Here is a 17,859-nt window from a genome sequence, read left to right on the forward strand (position 1 = left end):
GTTATAGGGAAGACTCGACCAACTATAAACCAGTAAGCCTTGCATCGGTAGTTGACAAGTTAATGTAAACCATGCTAAAGGATAGGATTGTTAAATATCTGGAAGTAAATGATTTTGCATGATCAGCACAGGTTTACTATAGGAAGATCCTGTCAATCGTATGTAATTTATTTTTTTGACTGGTAAGATAATAGACCAGGGAGGAGCTGTAGATATTGCCTCTCTAGATTTCAGTAAGGCATTTGACACTGCCCCCCATAGCAGATATTAATAAGTTGCAGTCTTTGGGTTTGGATGCCAAAGTAGTAGTATGGATAAGGCAATGGTTGAATGATAGGGTAAATTCAGAGGAAGGACTTGTTACTAGTGGAGTACCGCAGGGATCAATATTGGGACCTGTACTTTTTAATATTATTATAAGTAATATTACAGAAGGCCTTAATGGTATGGTATGTCTTTTTGAAGATGATACAAAGGTCTGGAACAGGGTAGACATTCTGGGTGAAATAACTCAAATGGCGAATGAGTCCCAAGGCAGAATATAGCATTAGGGACACTGTTCTGTCTGTGACAACAGAAGAGAGGGACTTAGGAGTAATTATTTCTTTATTAAAGGTAATCAGACAATGCACTAAAGCATCTCAAAAAGCAAGCAGGGTGCTGGGTTGTACAGCAAGAAGCATTAGCAGTAGGAAGAGGGAATAGCTTTACAGATCTCTGGTCAGGCCTCATCTACAGTATTGTATATAGTTCGGAAGACCCCATAACCAGGAGTTCAGGGGAGGGCTACCAAAATGGTAAGCGGTTTGGAGGATAGAAATTATCAGGAAAGATTAAAGGATCTTAATATGTATAGCTTGAAGGAAAGAAGAGAGAGGGGGATGCAATAGAAACATTTAAATATTTAAATAGATTTCACATAGTACATGAGACAAGTGTATTTGAAAGGAGGAGCAATGTTAGAACTAGAGGTCACAGTCTAAAACTAGAGGGTCAGAGGCTTACAAGCAATATAAGCAGATAAATGGAACAATCTCTTAGCAGAAATGGTGGAGGCTAATACATTGAGGGATTTAAACAGGCATGGAATAGACAAAAAGCTTTGACTGATAGGGGTTTAAAAATCTAAAAAAATGGGCAGACTAGATGGCCTGAATGGTTCTTATCTGCCGTCAAAATCTGTGTTTCCAAATAAAATCAGAAACAGCATTTCAAACTAACGTTTTTTTTTTAAGTGATGGACCCAGGAGGAGCAGTAAATATATACTATGGATTTTAGTAAGGAATTTGACAGCATGGATGTGTATGTATAAGTGTGTGTGAGAATGAATGTGTATGTGTAAGTGTGCATGAGCATGAATGTGTATGTGTGAGCATAAATGTGTGAGTATAAATGTTTATGTGTACGTGGAATGTGTATGTGTAAATGTTTTTGTATGAGCATGGATGTGTAAGTGTGTGTGAGCATTGATGTGTATGTTTAGGTGTTTGTGTCTGAATGTGTATTTCAGTTTCTTAGTCAAATACAAGTTGGTTTAGGAAGTTGAACAGAACCAACTGAGATAAGTTGCTTGTGAGGAAGCAAGGCCACGCGAGTGGCTACAACCTTAAGTTTTGCAAGTTTCATGTGAAGATATGCAACTTTTTGGTCATTATCCTATATTACAGATTCACCTGATGGTAGATATGTCACAGACATATTTATGAAACATACTGGCTTATAATTTATATTTTTCAACCACTCTTTAACCTTTTAATTGCTTAGAGCTAAGAGTGAGCTGCTAGTGGAAATTGATTTGGCTGTTTTCTGCATTAAGTGTACAAAACACAAATAAAGCTAAATTGTCTCACGATCATAAAATAACAGTCATATAAAGTTAAATATTAACACATAGATTTTTTAGAAATAGAATTTGTTGTCTGAAAACTAATGAGCCAAAAACTAACCAAAAAATGTTGCACATATCTAATATACAGTAGATGTTGATAGAGGCAAGTTGCATCCTTTTATCTAAACATTGCATATTACAAAAAAAAATAGTATATTTTCTGATAAGAGAAAGAGTGAAAAATATGATAGCGATGGAAGCATGTTCTGTTAATCACTGGTATAATTGATTTTCTGACAGCGATGAAGTCATGTATTTACTGTAGCAGCCTTTGGCTATAAAATAGATTATATGATCTTTTATAACAACAATACATTTGTGGATATTTTTTATTGGAGGCTTTTTTTAAGTTTGCATTTGCCTTAGTATCATCAAATAATATTGTTTTATGCATGGTAACTTCAAACAGTCACATATTTTGCAAGAAGTCATTTTTCTTTTCTTTTTTTTTTTCTTTAATTCATCCTGACACACCTAATTAATTGGACAGTTTTGAGCTCTGCTTTGGCATATATCATTATTTTTTGGCTATGGAACACTAATTTTTTAATGGCAGATGATATGAGATATTGTAATCTGGGAATACAATCACAAGTGTCAAAACATTTCTTAAAATAGAAAATAACAACTTCGCTGCGATAAAAAACAAGGTTACTACATTCCAACAAAGGTAACATGCTGTATATTATATGCCACTACAGTTGCACTGTAAGAACCTGCACAGCAGTGTTCTGCGCTAAAGGTGCATAATTTGTTTTTCTATTTTCCTTTATATTATTAACCCTGGCATCTCCAGTGTTTTCTAAACGTAACATGTAACTAGTACATGCACTCGTAAGACAGTTTGGAGGCATCATTGTTAATCGAGGGGTTCATCCCTCTTTTAAGGTCTTACAAGCTAGGTGGCTGGTGGACCAGTGGTAAAGATGGATCCTGCTAGGTTGGTTATTAAACCCTACCACCAGTGAATCTTTGGAAAATTAAAGTACTGTATTTGCTCGATTACAAGAAGACCCCTCAAAATGTGAATATTAATTTAGGAAAAAAAGAAAAAACCTGAATATCTAAAAGACTACCCTATAAGAAAAAAGTTTTACTAGTAAATATTAATTCACATTTAAACTATTTTTTCATATTTAATAAAAACTATGATTGAGAAAAATAAATTTTTTCTTTTTATTTCCTTTTATTTGCCAACCTGCCTCCAGTTATGCACATCTGCCCCCCAGATATGCCTTATACTCCCGTCTATGGCACTCTGCCCCCAGAAATGCCTTATAGCCCCCTATATGCCACTCTTCCTCCCTGATATGCCACTCTGCCACCAGATTTGCCTCTTAACCTCCTATTTGCCACTCTGCCCCCCAGATATGCCTTATAACCTCTATATGTCACTCTGCCTCCCTGATATACCTTTTAAGCCCCTATATGCCAGTCTGCCTCCCTGATATTTCCTTTAACCCACATATGCCACTCTTACCCTCCCCCAAATTACCAGTGCTTCCCTAGACTTGTCCCCTGTGCTTCTGATTCCTTGGTGTCTAGTGGGGCAGCCAGTGGAGGTCTAAGCGATCCGCGCAGACAACCTGCTACTACCGGCACTTCAGAAGATCATGTCATGCCGGCGCTCCGCCATAGAAGCCCCAGAGGAAGTGCCGGCAGTAGCGGGGGGTTGTCTGCGCGCATCGCACAGATGTCCACCAGCTGCCAGAGAGGAGGATCCAGATCTCCTGCAGAGATCCTTGTAGTCAGACCTCTATTTGAAGTCTGATTAGAAAATGACCTCAAATATAAGACGGTTATTTTTCAGAGCATTTGCTATAATCGAGCAAATACGGTATATCTTGATAATATCACACACATAAGGAGACAAAAAAAACAGCATAAATGACAACAATGGTAGATTCCAGGTCTGCAGATAAAGGGAGTTTATTGAAACAAAAAAAATTCAAAGTATTTTTCAATGCTATCTTGGTCAAATGATCGGTAGCCAGATTTCCCAATACACTAAGCATTGACACTGTGCATGTGGCAGGGGTATTTAATTCTAGGCCTCCAGCCCTACAAACAGGCCACATTTTTTGGATTTTCCAGTTTCAGCATATGCATCTCTATAAAGAAAAAATAAGTGAGCATCTTTAAGGTCAGGGTACATAGAATTCCTGGCATGTTTGCAGCCCTACATTTTCCATGCACAGTAAAAGGATTTCATCAAAATGCGCCGGGCCATTGCTTTAAATATTTCTTGATAATTTGGCAGACGCTAAAGAGCTTTCAGTAAATATCTGACAGCTTTAAATCTTAATTTAAGTGATTTTCTGTGTCATGACATTAAAGCTCAAAGTTTTCTGCTACCAACAAAACCCTAAGGAACACTTCCAGATATATCACATCAATCAAGTCATCAATTATTCCCATCTGATTCCCCATAAATCTTTTTCCATAAGTTCAAACGCATAGCAATGAATATCCGCCCTCAAGATGAAATTGAGTTTTATTGCTGTGGGACTTTGCAATGTTAAGGATTACATTTTTTTATTATACTATTGTAGAGCCACAGTCTTTACTGCAGTTACTATGTTTATAGCAGGTCTGATCAAATACTTTGGTCATACAAATACAGTGCATAACACTAACAACATTTTGGGAACATATTAAGCTGTCAGAAAACGATTACAAGTGAATTGCGGCTTCAGTGTTTTTCCGACTGGGAGTATATTAATAGTTAGATTTGTTTTTGAAAGTTTTTTTCAGCTGTTCTTTCATGTTTATTTTTAAATTCAGAAACAAGCATTTTTCTACTAAATAAGTGCTGTAACCGTTGTTCCTCCATTTATCTCCGTAGGCTTCTTTTATTGTTTATGAGGTCCTGGAGATCTGCTTGTGGCCCCACTACCGGGTCTTGTAGCAAAACAAAAATGAATCAATATGTTATGTAATAAAAAAAAACAGACTCTACCACTAGTTGTTACAATGATGAACCTCAACACATTAAAGGTTACAACAATAATTTGACACTGATAGGTCAGATTAACCCCTGTTTCTCAGAAGGGTGCAGGCAGCTCTGACCTGGGGATTAAAGTCAGTTCTGGCAATTTACATTTACATTAAAACTCTTACACTAGAGGTTTATTTACCTGACCCAGGGCAGTCCTCTCAGCTGCCCACTCCTCATTTATCATGTCTTAAAGGCACACAGTCATAATGTAAATGGTCTGGTTGGGGAGATCAGTGTTCTTTGCTGTATCTGGCTCATTCAGCAGTGGCAAACTAGGTGGACTGGTCACCCAAGAGATCGATCAGCATCCCTGTTTTGCAGGGGGAGGAGACTTCCGCCCCCTAGACATGTTGTCCTAGGCCCAAACATACTTGACCTTTGAGAAAATATGTTGCTGCTTACATTTTGCATTATTTTAAGGTACATGAGAGGTGCCATCAAGCACTGGCCCATCAGATGTTTGCCCAGATTGCCCAATGGCTAGTGCAGGTCTAAGTACTGGGTTTTCCTCCCCACACCCCAGCAAGCTAGTTAATATACCAGGCAGTGAGGCTATGCCCCAGCTGCTTCTTCCACATACCTGTGGCAATGGTAAGTGGGGTGGAAACCCGCATGGAACATACAGTAGCTCAAAAAAGCTCCAATTGGCCCCAATATGGACATTTCCACTAAAGGGTGTATTCACTTTTGTTGCCAAGGTTTTTACATTAACGGCTGTGTGTTGAGTTATTTTGAGGGGACAGCAAAGTTATACAGGCTGTACATTCACTACATTGTAGCAGAGTGTCATTGAGTGTTGTCACATGAAAAGATATAATAAAAATATTTACAAAAATGTGAGGGGGTGTACTCACTATTGTGAGATAATGTACATCTGTTTTTATTTTTTCAATGTATATGAGCCACCCGCAGTTACATCTAACTGCATCTCACTTGTGAATTTATTCCTAGAAAACCTTTTACGCAGCTTTTTTGTTAGGGAACAATAATATAGATATAGATTTTTTTAACCGTGAAACCAATTAAAATTTACTTTTATAGTCTTGCTAAAAATGTAATGAGAAAATCATATTGTGCAGGCTAATTTGAAAGCAGAATAATATTACATACTCTGAAACTGTGATCAAAATTTTGTTGCATATGAAATGGATATTTGGTTCAAAATTGTAGTATGCAGTCATATCTAAATATATGTATATGTAGATGTATGCTTTGAGAACTAAGAGTCATTGGGTTGAATTTGTTGCGGAATAAATCTATCACAAGTAATTGAATAGCATTCCTCCCATAGACTGAAATGGAGAGCTATGAAGCAGACATACATTGGCTTAAATTGATTAAGTAAGATTAAACATGTCAACATGTATTTGCCATTGCTATGCAGGGATTATTGTGTCTGACTACTATGTTCACATAGTATACTCTTAATGCAGCATAGTCAGAGCAACGTTGCAAAAGGACACAGAGATCAGAACGCTTATATTAACAAATACAAGGTAAATATACAGAGCACCAAGCATTAACTAAGCAGCACCACACACCTCTAGTGTCTCGGACTAGAAGACAATGGAAAGAATAAAAAAGCAACCGGTAAGGTGCGCTACAAATTTTTAACTTGAGAAATAACATTTTTTGCTGGTTCACTTCCAGACCCTTTGGGAAACTGTTGTATTCTCCTCTCTCCTTCAGTTCCATTCACAAGACTCAAATGTAAGATCGGAGATAGATCACAATTAAAATAGTAATATTTAATGGAATACAAAAATATGAAGTCCTTGCGAAGATCAGACAGAAAAAAAAGCACACCTTGAGGAACCCTAGATGGAGTGAAATGCGTTGTGTGGCTATCCAAGGAACTCATAATTTATTTTTGCTTTATTATTTATTGTGCTCATTGGAGGCGGTATGATGGGTAAACTCACTGCTGCTCGTAACGATTTTTATTCATGCAAGGACGTTTTATTTTTTTTGTATTCCATTAAATATTACTATTTTAAGTGTGATCTATTTCCTATTTGACATTTATGCCATTTGGGTGGAATTAAAGGGAAGACAAGAATAGAACAGTTACCCAAAGGGTCTGGAAGTGAACCAGTAAAAAAGAGCATTGGTCTGCTTTTTAATTTAGATTCTTCACATTGATACTTTAATACATGTACTTTTCTACCGAAGAACATGTATTTTCCTTGGTGGTTATTTTAGGCAGGATTCCGCAGAATAGATCCCCCGCTTAAGTGCAGGATATCAGTAAGTGAGCAGCAACTTTAAAGTATTTTCACAATGATAATCAATTGTATGGTTATTATAGAAGATATATATATATATATATATATTTATAAATATATATATTTTTTTCTTTTTCATGGTCTGCAAAGAATACAGTACGCTGTAGCATGAATAGTAATTGACCTATTAATAGAATGAATTGAGGGAAATATCTAATTAAAATCTCCAATTAAGTCTTCTAATTGGAGAAGGGACATCGAAATTGTTTATTTACTATTGGCAAAGGGACTTTGTAATGTATTCTTCTTTGTGTAAACCTATTTTGGACTATTTAATAAATGCTAAATAAATGTTATCCAAATCAATATCTATATAAAATCATTATAGTATAGTATCATAATATTATCTGTGATTAAAATAAAACTAGCATAGTTATATCCTTATTTGCCTGATTTTCCATACATACAATACTTATTGCTAAAATAATGGAAACAAAATATACATATATCATATAAAATATATTGTAGAATAGATGTAACATTTCTAAAAGATTTTATGTGTCTTGTAAACAATATTTTTGTCTCACATAATTTGTTTTTGTATCAATGAAGTGTCTTGTAAAGGCTGAACTATTGATTTGTATTTTTCTTCTTTTTTTAAACTTTACTAATTATAAAACTGTGTAATTCTTATGCCAGTTAGTTAAAGCTATCTACATCATTCATATCTTCTTAGATTTCAAAACAATTCCCTCTAAGCATTGTGTTAATTATCTGTATTTATATAACTATTTGATGATAAGCATGAATAGAAATTAGGAAAATGTCTTCTTATCGTAGTTACACAAATTTCCAATTAGATTTTATATTTCATGCTGTAAACGCAAATGCATTGCTTACATTTTACATTCATGGTTCTTGGGTGTCTCATATGAAATGGTCGGGGGCCACTTGACGATACTTTCATGCCTAGGCCGAATTTTTCCTGCTGTCCCCTTAACAGCATAAATTCAAAATAATATAAATTGAGATAAATTCAAATAATGACTTTGTCCTTTTATAGCTATACGATACTAAATATTAAGTATAAATGTGTGTGATTATTATTGAATGTACTTCCTTAATCATTTCACAGAAGAAACATTGCGCTGTTAAATTGATGAGAGTAATGTCTGTGCCGTGACGCTTCCCTATTGCCTTGCTGTACATATTCAGGCAGTGAAGCAATTGCATGCCCCAGTTGGACCTGCTTTCACCAGATGCATCCATAACACATGCAAATGTAATCAGAACTGTTGTGGCGTTGAGCTAATCTAAATGTTACATTAGCTGTTGCCAATGAATACACAAATGAGATGTGCACTAAAAAAGGGTTTCTTTTGGCAAAGCTGAAATAAAGCATGCCAAGCACAATTTGATATTCTAGAAACAATGCGACTTTAGTTTGGTTTTCAAAATGTACGTACAATATTTTTTTTATTTCTATTTATCTATTTAGTCTAATTAAATAGTTCCATTTTACTCTTAAAAATAAGCTGTTCTTTTATTGGCCATATTAATAAAAAATATTTTTTTATGCTGTCCATATACTGTACTTTGCTTGGCAAATTATTAAATTAAAGCATTGTTTTTACCTGACATCATTTAATACTAAAATGCTACCAGGGTACTTATTTTAATAATGTTTTTATTATTTGTTAAAATATGTATATGACTAGCTTAATAGTTTTTTAATGTCCTAAAGAGGTAAACCTCTAGCATAACTTTAATCTTTTGAATTACAGTTATAGAAAGGAGAAATGAAAGAGAAAATTGTGTAGGTTTGAAGAACCTTCAAATGTTTTTATTTTTTCTAATAAATACTCCAGTACTAATGATGTTTAAAGGTTTCAAAAAGCAATCCAGGCACATGTTTGATTGAATTTCCAGTTTATTCAGGGCCAGACCAACAAGTTCAAAAACTGATCAACTTTTAAAAAAGCTAAAGCTTAATAAATAGGATTTATAATAATATTTACAAATATATTTACTATATTTGAATGTGCATGGTTACATTCTAATATGTTCGTTATTAATTGTTTTCTTTTGTTTAGTAAAACAGAAGATGTATGATATTTATGATATTTATGTATTCATTTCCCGAAAATATATAAATATATATATATATATAGTTTCATGTTGGAGATATTTGATAGTACCGGTATGTCACTTGTATACTGCATACTAAAGGGGAACAATTTCACTTTGAACTCATTACTTTGTATTTCTTAGTTCCCTACTCATAACGTGATTAGAAGTACTGTAGGGAGCAGGTGCAAAGGGAAATTGTTTCTCCATTTATTTGAAATAAAGAAATTTAATTTCAAATATCATAAGGTGTTTGAATTTCCGGATGATTTTTGCCCATAGAGTTACTATTTGTATGCTATCATATTGTACTATAGGATTTATATTTTCTAGGTAACCATTACATTTCTATTGCTATTGACAGTTTCTGTAACTAACTATAACATGATAACTTATGGCTTTTCATATTTGCCTCTAATCAACGTGTCTGAAAGCAAGGACTACTGCATTGTAAATAGCTGAGGCCGAGGAAAAAGAGCAAATGCTTTTAGGGAATTTGCATGATTTCCTTTATGTATTTCCATGCAAACAACATTAATTTAAAGTTGACACCTAGCTCTATTTAAATACCCATGACGGCTTTAGTGCCCCTTTAGTTGGTGGTGCTCAACTAAGTCTTACCTGTATCTTGAACCCTCAACCACATTGTGTCTAGAATCATGAAAATGCTCATAATTTCCTTAACTTTTCTTTTGTAATTGGATTAATACCTAATGGGGACTGAGGCAAGTGTCCTCCCATACACTCTAGCCCAATCTTACCTGCATGAGATGTCGAGGTCTGCACAACCATTGTCATAGACTTCTCCATTGATGCTTTTTTATTCCCCATTTGCTGTCGGCACCAGAAGGTGATGTGCAGGCCACAATAAAACATTAGTGGAGTAGTCTTTGCCAGCAGTTTTAACAGACCTCCACCTCCAAGCTATAGTGGCTGTTGAGGGGACACATGGGGCAGCTGCCCTAGGACTCAAATGGAAGACCATTAATACTGAAACAATACAGTCAGTTGAGGTGACAAGTGCTACATTTCCTAAATGAGAGGACACACAGACATTTAATCAATTATATGTTGTCTATTTTATGGGTACTGGATGGCACACTTCTTAATAAATCTGTATTGCTATGTATACATAATTATTCTCTGAAAGCATTACAATTAGGAACGTTCTTTCCAATCGATATATTATTATGTCTACTGGAATGTTAACATCATAGTTAGAAGTAGGTGAAAAATGGGTTAGTCCTTATGGAATAACAAAAGAGAAGGTGGGTAGAAACATTGAACTATGCCAACTGATGTCAATGCAACATTTCACAACACTCATGACATGTACTTGGGTAGAAACTTGGAGGTGTGAACAAGGTTCCCCTGTTGTAAAATATGCAAATTTCTACTCATTTTTGTGCAGGGGCAATTTTTTTTTATCCAACTACTCACATTTTTGGAGAGAAAACTGAATGGTTGAAATCAATCAACAGCTGACATTAAATCATTATTTTTAATATAAACTATCCAATGAATCATATTTTTTTTCTTCTGATGGCAATATAACTGACTGAAGGAAAAAAAATCATAAATACATTTTTTTTCACATCACTTAAAATAAGTAGTAAAATAAAATACAATATATATAGAAACATACAATTTGATGGCAAACAAGAACCATTAAGCCCATCTAGTCTGCCCACTTCCCCTGCGGTAAAGACCTTAAACTTTGTTCAGTCCTTATCCTATATTTAAGATATATAAGTCATATACCTAACCAATGCATGCTTATGCAGATTTTTCTTTACTTTTCCAACATAAATAATAATTTTCCAAAGTAAATAAAATACAGAATAAACCCAGGGGGGTTGTAGCTCTTATTGCACTCCTTCCCTCATATCCAATCACTTTACTGCTCCTGTGTCTTTTAAGTCTTGAATGATGGTCATTATTTACTATAATATTATTACAGCACAGAAATGTTTAATGATATATTATTAATTTAAAGTTGGAAATTACAGCAGGGTCAACAAAAATATTTAAAAATAATGCAGGGAAATGCAGAATGCCAAAGAATCTAAATAAAATTCATATTTTTATATATTGAAAAACATTAAAAATGAACATATTTATCACACCAGGCAAGATACATATTGGAAAATTAAAGATCCAATAGAGCATTGCATTAGTTGTCTCTTTATCTATTTTCGAAGGCATCTGTATTGCCTTAGGTAATTGTCCTGCAAATGATGAATATCCTTATCTGAAACCCCACAGGGCTTAGATTAAATGACCTATCCAGCATGCAAGTTATCTTTAGAGACAGACTAATACTCATAAAAATAGATGTAATGAAGTTAGGTGTCACTAGGAAATTGACTTTGGCTATTTAAACAGACTAACAGGATACTAAAGTGTTATATTGAGGCTGAACATGGCTAGGCTCATATATCAGTTCTTTAAGTTTTAAAATCAATTTCTGATTTTCAACGAAGCATAGATAAATCATACTACATCGGCAACTCGACAACTCATTTTTCATATGACTTATCAAGCGTATAAATTATTGAAAGTGTGATAAGGGCTTCTGATAATTTCATGTATAGGTTATTCGTAAATTATTTTATTAAGAAAAGATTTTTCTTTCTATGTTATAACACTATGGCATTTTAAAAGTATGTTAATGGCCTACTCCAGTTGTTCTCCCACAGCATGCCCAAATAGTTATTGTTAATACACAGAACACTGCATCTTTAATCTCCTGTTTTATTCATCTCTTTACTTCCCTTGACAGCACTGCCATACTTAAGACTATTTTACCATATGCTCTAAGTACATAAAATGTTGTATCCCTGTGCCTATTATTCCAGCTGGATGCTCTTTGCCCTCCTCCTTCATAACATGATGATGTGGCAATGGTTAAGACACAACTGGCGAAACCCCTAGAGACCTAATTAGCTATGGTTGTGTATGACCACCTTCCAGTGGTTCCACTGCTTCTTATCCATCTCTTCTAGTGTGCCTGGCACATCTGGAGCATCTCAGGCCCCTTCTCTATCGCCCCACTCCTGGGATTTCTTCTTCCACCGTTTGCTTTGCCCCACAACCTTACATCTTGCTCCTGTCCCACTACCAACCCCAATGTCAGTCATCAACTACCTCTCTGCCATCTTTTACACACACACGTACCCACTCTATCACACTCTAAGGTACTCAGACTTTTTCCCACATAGGAAAACACTCTATAAAAAGTAAAGTGAGGTGTAAGTGTTGTATGTGTATTATCTAGGTTGAGTGCAACGTTTAAAAAAAGTGTTTGCAGTGTAAGGTCAATTGAACAGCTCTTTCTCCAAAAACATTTTAGTGCCTCTCTTCATCGGTATCCTGTCTCTCTGTATCAGTTGCACTGTCCTTCTTTCCAGAGCTCTGTGATTTTGCTTGTTAAAGTGCTAATCACAGGCAAATTGTAATGGTTATGCAGGTGTTTATATGGTTATATGAATTTGACAGATGTATGAGTTGTGGTTGGCTGGAATATGCCTTTACCATGGAAAAAACGTGCACAAGTATAAATTTCCTTTTTAACTTTGACTTAATTGGACGTGCCTCTTTTTGAATTGTGTTTTGCATAAGCAAGTAACTGTAAGCGTGATGAACACATAATCTAGAACCGGCTCATTGCTGGCATTTTAGAATTGTTTTCTTTCAATTGCTAATCCAGGTGAATGGAATTAGCCATCAGTTGTATTTTATAGCCCACTGCGTGTTTAATGCTGCTTTACTGCTTGAATCAGGATCAGTTATCTAAACTAAAAATAAAGGCAAAAAACATCGAGACAAATTTTGACATAATGTACAGAACAACAGAACAAGAGCCTTAAATTTCAATAAACCCTAAGGATTGATGTATGAAAGTTGTTTTATATTTGTTTATTTGCATAATACACACAGTTAATTCATCCCACACACCATTTTTCTCCTCAGAGTGTGAAGATCGTTCCTGCATTTGTACTGCATTAAGTCCCATTATAAGAGATTAGGTAGCAACTCTTTTCATGAGGGATCAGACACCATGTAGTAAACTTGAAAGTAAAGCACTAATGCATAGAGCATCAAAGAGAACCAAATGCTCTAAAGGCACATTTATTTCTTTAAGCAGATCTGATCTTTTTCTGAAATCCTATATTTCCTGAAATATATACACTAGAATATATGTAAAAATATTTACATAAGGATATAAAGAATAAATATTTATTGAAAAGATTGTTGTATGCATTTTCCTTTTCTTAGAACCTGTTTGCTGATTTCCAATAATGCATCCCTGCTCTAAGTTGCTGATAGTTGTTGATTGGTCCAGGCAGTAAGGGTAAGAAAGAAGAGAGAACTTTAGGACAGGAAATTGATTAGATAATGTTGGCTCTATCACATGATGATACATATTTCAGCTTCCACAAGATGAAAAATATCTACAACTAATTGACAAGCAAAAAGCACAAGCTATAGGTACAGTGACATATACTGGCCTAGGCCTACTCTTCGATCTTCTCAACTGGCCAATTTACACTTTCAACAGCCTCCACAGACTGCATTCGAAGGTGCTGCTCGCCTGGGAATATGATGTCATACCACGGCACTCTGTGTCTTAAAGGCACGCAGCTCCTTTTAATGTGGTGGAAACATGATCCGACTGGGGGAGCTGTACTAGATCATGCCATATCTCATCTGCTGCTCCCGCGATTGGGTGCTGCAACGTAGGGCTGATGGCTGGATATGCCCGGCTGCATGCTATGTAAGCATTAAAACGTAACGTGTGGCCTGTCATTTCCAGCTGACGGCTTACGTCATTAGGCGGACGCCAGCATTAAAGTGCCAGGATGGCCTTTTTATACTCAGTCCTGTTTGTCCTGCCCACGCCGAGGCCTTTTTCAGTTACTTCTCCAGGGGAGACGATTTTTGGTGCAGATCAAAATATTAACATCAGTGAAAATGCTTTTTTATTTGTAATAATTTTGCCAGCTCTATGGCAAAAGGCTTTTTGTAAATTTTTCCATAAGTAAACTGAAGAACCTTTTGCATATCTTGCTTATTAACAATTGACCATGTTTACGCTATAAAGAAACAAAGCTGTGTTGCTGGAGGCATATTGGTTTTGGCTATTTTGACACACAAGTAGTAACTGGGATACATAATACTACCATGCTTTGTAGAGAATATGAATTATTAATATATATTTGTAGAAGAAACATTTTACAGGCTAGTATGGTACAAACACACACACACATATATATATATATTAAGCCACATTTAAAATGTTAAACATTTCATACTATACTTGCAGTGTGTACTAAATGTTGAGATTGTCTAAAGCCCCAAAGAACTAAATGCCTTATGCTACCAATGAGAACATGACAGGTCTTAAATGGCACATTGCCATGTGTTATTACCGATCTTAAAAGCATTGAATATATTTGAAAAAATACTTGAGGCTATTACATGATCTGTGGGGTAAATCAATCTGACAGCAGTAGAATATTCTGATAAAAAGTTTCTGTTGTTCACAATTGGTATGCTGCATCCAAGCTGCTTTTAGACATAGCGAAGATGTTCTATACTATGACTTGTGGGTCTAATAACATGTCCCCCACAGTGCTTTGGAATGAATTCTAATGCAGATGTAGTTAATTAAGTGTGAAGATTTGGAAGGAAATCAGCATTCTGTATGAATGTTTATATGTCTCTCAAGTAGCACTGTCATACTGTATTTCATAATCATAAGGACTAATGTTTCCAAAAATAAATCTCGACCTAAATTTTCTTAAGAGACTTCATTGAGCTATCCTGTAAAATGTTGGAATTTAATTCATTAATTTAAAAATTACATGTATTTTCCCACTTTGTATGTTAAAACTATTTGCCAGGCAGATTAATTACTAAAAAGGTAAACACATTAAAAGTAATGATAAACTTTAATATTGTTTTAAAAATACTCAAAAATTTGGTAACAATATATCTTTAAATATTGATATCAAATTGTGCATGTAGTGGGAAAAAAAATGATAAACGAGGCATGTGTATGTTCCAGCATTGTCTTGGATCTACTATCAGTGTTGGTGTTTTATGAAAAACAGTTGATGAAAGTTATGACATTATGTGTTTTGTGTTTATTTTTAATTGCTGTTGTCATAAAAAATATCTTAAGAGTGCATCAAAGTGTTTATGTATTGGATGGAACTTTGGGAAGTAAATCTATCTTTTGAAATATTTAATTGTCTTGTATTTTTGGATTGTTTTGGTGAGGCATTGTATTTCTCCCTAGTTAGAAAAAGTTAAAATGCTGTTTCTATTACAACTATAGAAGCAGCCACTTAAAAAGAGTCTCTTTTTAGGTTGAACAGTGCCCAGTTTTGGACCCAAATCCCTCTGTCCCATTTCCCACTCTTAATTTCATTGGTTTCTTCCAAAGTCTCATAAAAAAAACTATTTCCCCATATCCACACTTTTTACTACTTTCTCAAAAAAATTTATTAATATGTAACTTCATTTGACCTTTATCAGACTTTTAGTTTGATATTCTAGACCTCTAGCTCCAATGGATGCTTCTTATTTTAAATAATGCAAGGAATACAATATGAAAATGCTAATTAACAAAAATATACATAAAAAAACTATGTTGCAGGCTTCACTGTCAATTTCAGTCAACAGTTATCATTTCGACTCTAGTGTATGGAATGTTTGTATTGTTAAGGCTACTAAAGTCTATTTAGGAATTATTTATAAAAACAAGAATTAAAAAGCAAGCCCAAACACTTATCATTTATTGTGTCTTTAGAATTCATCTAAATTATTTAAATGTACTTTATATTTGTTGATATGTTATTTTATAGAATGTTTGTTTCATATTATTCTCTCTGTATTCTTGTAGGTGACATGTACAAATTCAACTGGTGGTGGAAAACTCGGAAACTTAAAATCAGGAAGTTCCATATCAACGCTTAAGCACATATGGACAGAGAGTAACAAAGAATTGTCAATTAGCCGGCTCCTTTCACAGACTTTTCGTGGCAAAGAAAATAAGACAGCGTTGAATATGAGATATGATACTCCAGAACCCTATACTGAGCAAGAGCTCTGGGACTGGCTGAGGAACTCCACAGACCTACAAGAACCTCGTCCCAGAGCAAAAAGGCGGCCTATTGTTAAGACAGGAAAGTTTAAGAAAATGTTTGGCTGGGGAGATTTTCATTCCAATATCAAAACTGTGAAATTAAATTTATTGATAACCGGAAAAATTGTTGATCATGGCAATGGAACCTTCAGTGTTTATTTTAGACACAATTCTACTGGTCAAGGAAATGTCTCTGTGAGTTTAGTTCCCCCAACTAAAATTGTGGAATTTGACTTGGCTCAACAAACAGTAATAGATGCAAAGGATTCTAAGTCCTTTAATTGTCGCATTGAATATGAAAAGGTTGACAAGGCTACCAAGAACACACTTTGCAACTATGATCCTTCAAAAACATGTTATCAGGAGCAGACCCAAAGTCATGTGTCTTGGTTGTGCTCCAAGCCCTTTAAAGTGATCTGTATTTATATATCATTTTATAGTACAGATTATAAACTAGTTCAAAAGGTGTGTCCTGATTACAACTACCACAGTGACACTCCATACTTCCCTTCTGGTTGACAAAAACATGTATGCAAGACTTTACCTCTATGGAATAAAAGGTGACCGGGCAGGAACCTTAATGAAGAAAGTCACATCAATTGCCTGGAATGTGTCTACTCTGCAAATGGCAACCACAATGTTTATACTGAGAAACTAATCAGATGCAATTTACTTTTCCCAAACTGCTCCATACATTATTTAATAGATGTGGGTCACTGTGGATATATATATATATATATATATATATATATATATATATATATATATATATATATCTATAACATACACATTGTAAGTGGTTGTTTATCAAGGTCTTTGTTTGAACAACCTTCATTGTCTAAGGTAAAATGTTTCATGACTGTTTTTCAGGAAATAAAAATGATTAGCCATTCTTAAAATGCTATTGATGCTAATTAGTATGGAAACACAATACTGTCTTATACTCTTGTATAAAACACCTCCCTGGATTGTCATAGGGAAATATATAAACCACTGCTAGAGCACTGCTGTGTGATATTGTAAAAGGTTTCTTGAGGTCAGTAGCCCAGAAACCCTATAATACCAAACTACAAATTACAGTAGGCACATTCAAGATCTTGTATGGTTGTACTTGTTCTTTGAAAGGAGCCCATTGTTAAAGATAAAAATGCACTTACAAATTACATGTTGGCGTATATCATAAAGGCATATTTAAGCTTCTATTAGTACTTGAATATTCAAGAAAAGTATGAATTCTAAGTTACGGTATAAACTGAAAAAAAAAAGCAAAAAAGAAAATGCCTGCCAGATACCATGTAAGTTATAAGTTGCTGACATCTTTCTTACAGTATAATGTAACTACTTCAATATCCTAGTCTACATTTGTATGAATGGTTTGTATTGTACATAGTTTAACCAGTGTTCCTTGAGCAGCTTATTAATATAACTAGTTATCGTCTCTGCTTGTTATTGGTTAAAATACAAACA

General features: G+C 34.7%; 1 pseudogene; it reads left to right on the forward strand.

Annotated features, from left to right (window-relative positions):
* The first annotated feature begins 6,314 nt into the window (after positions 1-6,314).
* LOC149282541 (neurexophilin-1 pseudogene) lies at positions 6,315-16,911 on the forward strand (annotated as a pseudogene).
* The last annotated feature ends 948 nt before the right edge of the window (positions 16,912-17,859 follow it).

Source organism: Sceloporus occidentalis, unplaced genomic scaffold (genome assembly GCF_023333645.1).
Source record: "Sceloporus occidentalis isolate IW3139 unplaced genomic scaffold, rSceOcc1.0.p SCAF_113, whole genome shotgun sequence".
NCBI lineage: Eukaryota > Metazoa > Chordata > Lepidosauria > Squamata > Phrynosomatidae > Sceloporus > Sceloporus occidentalis.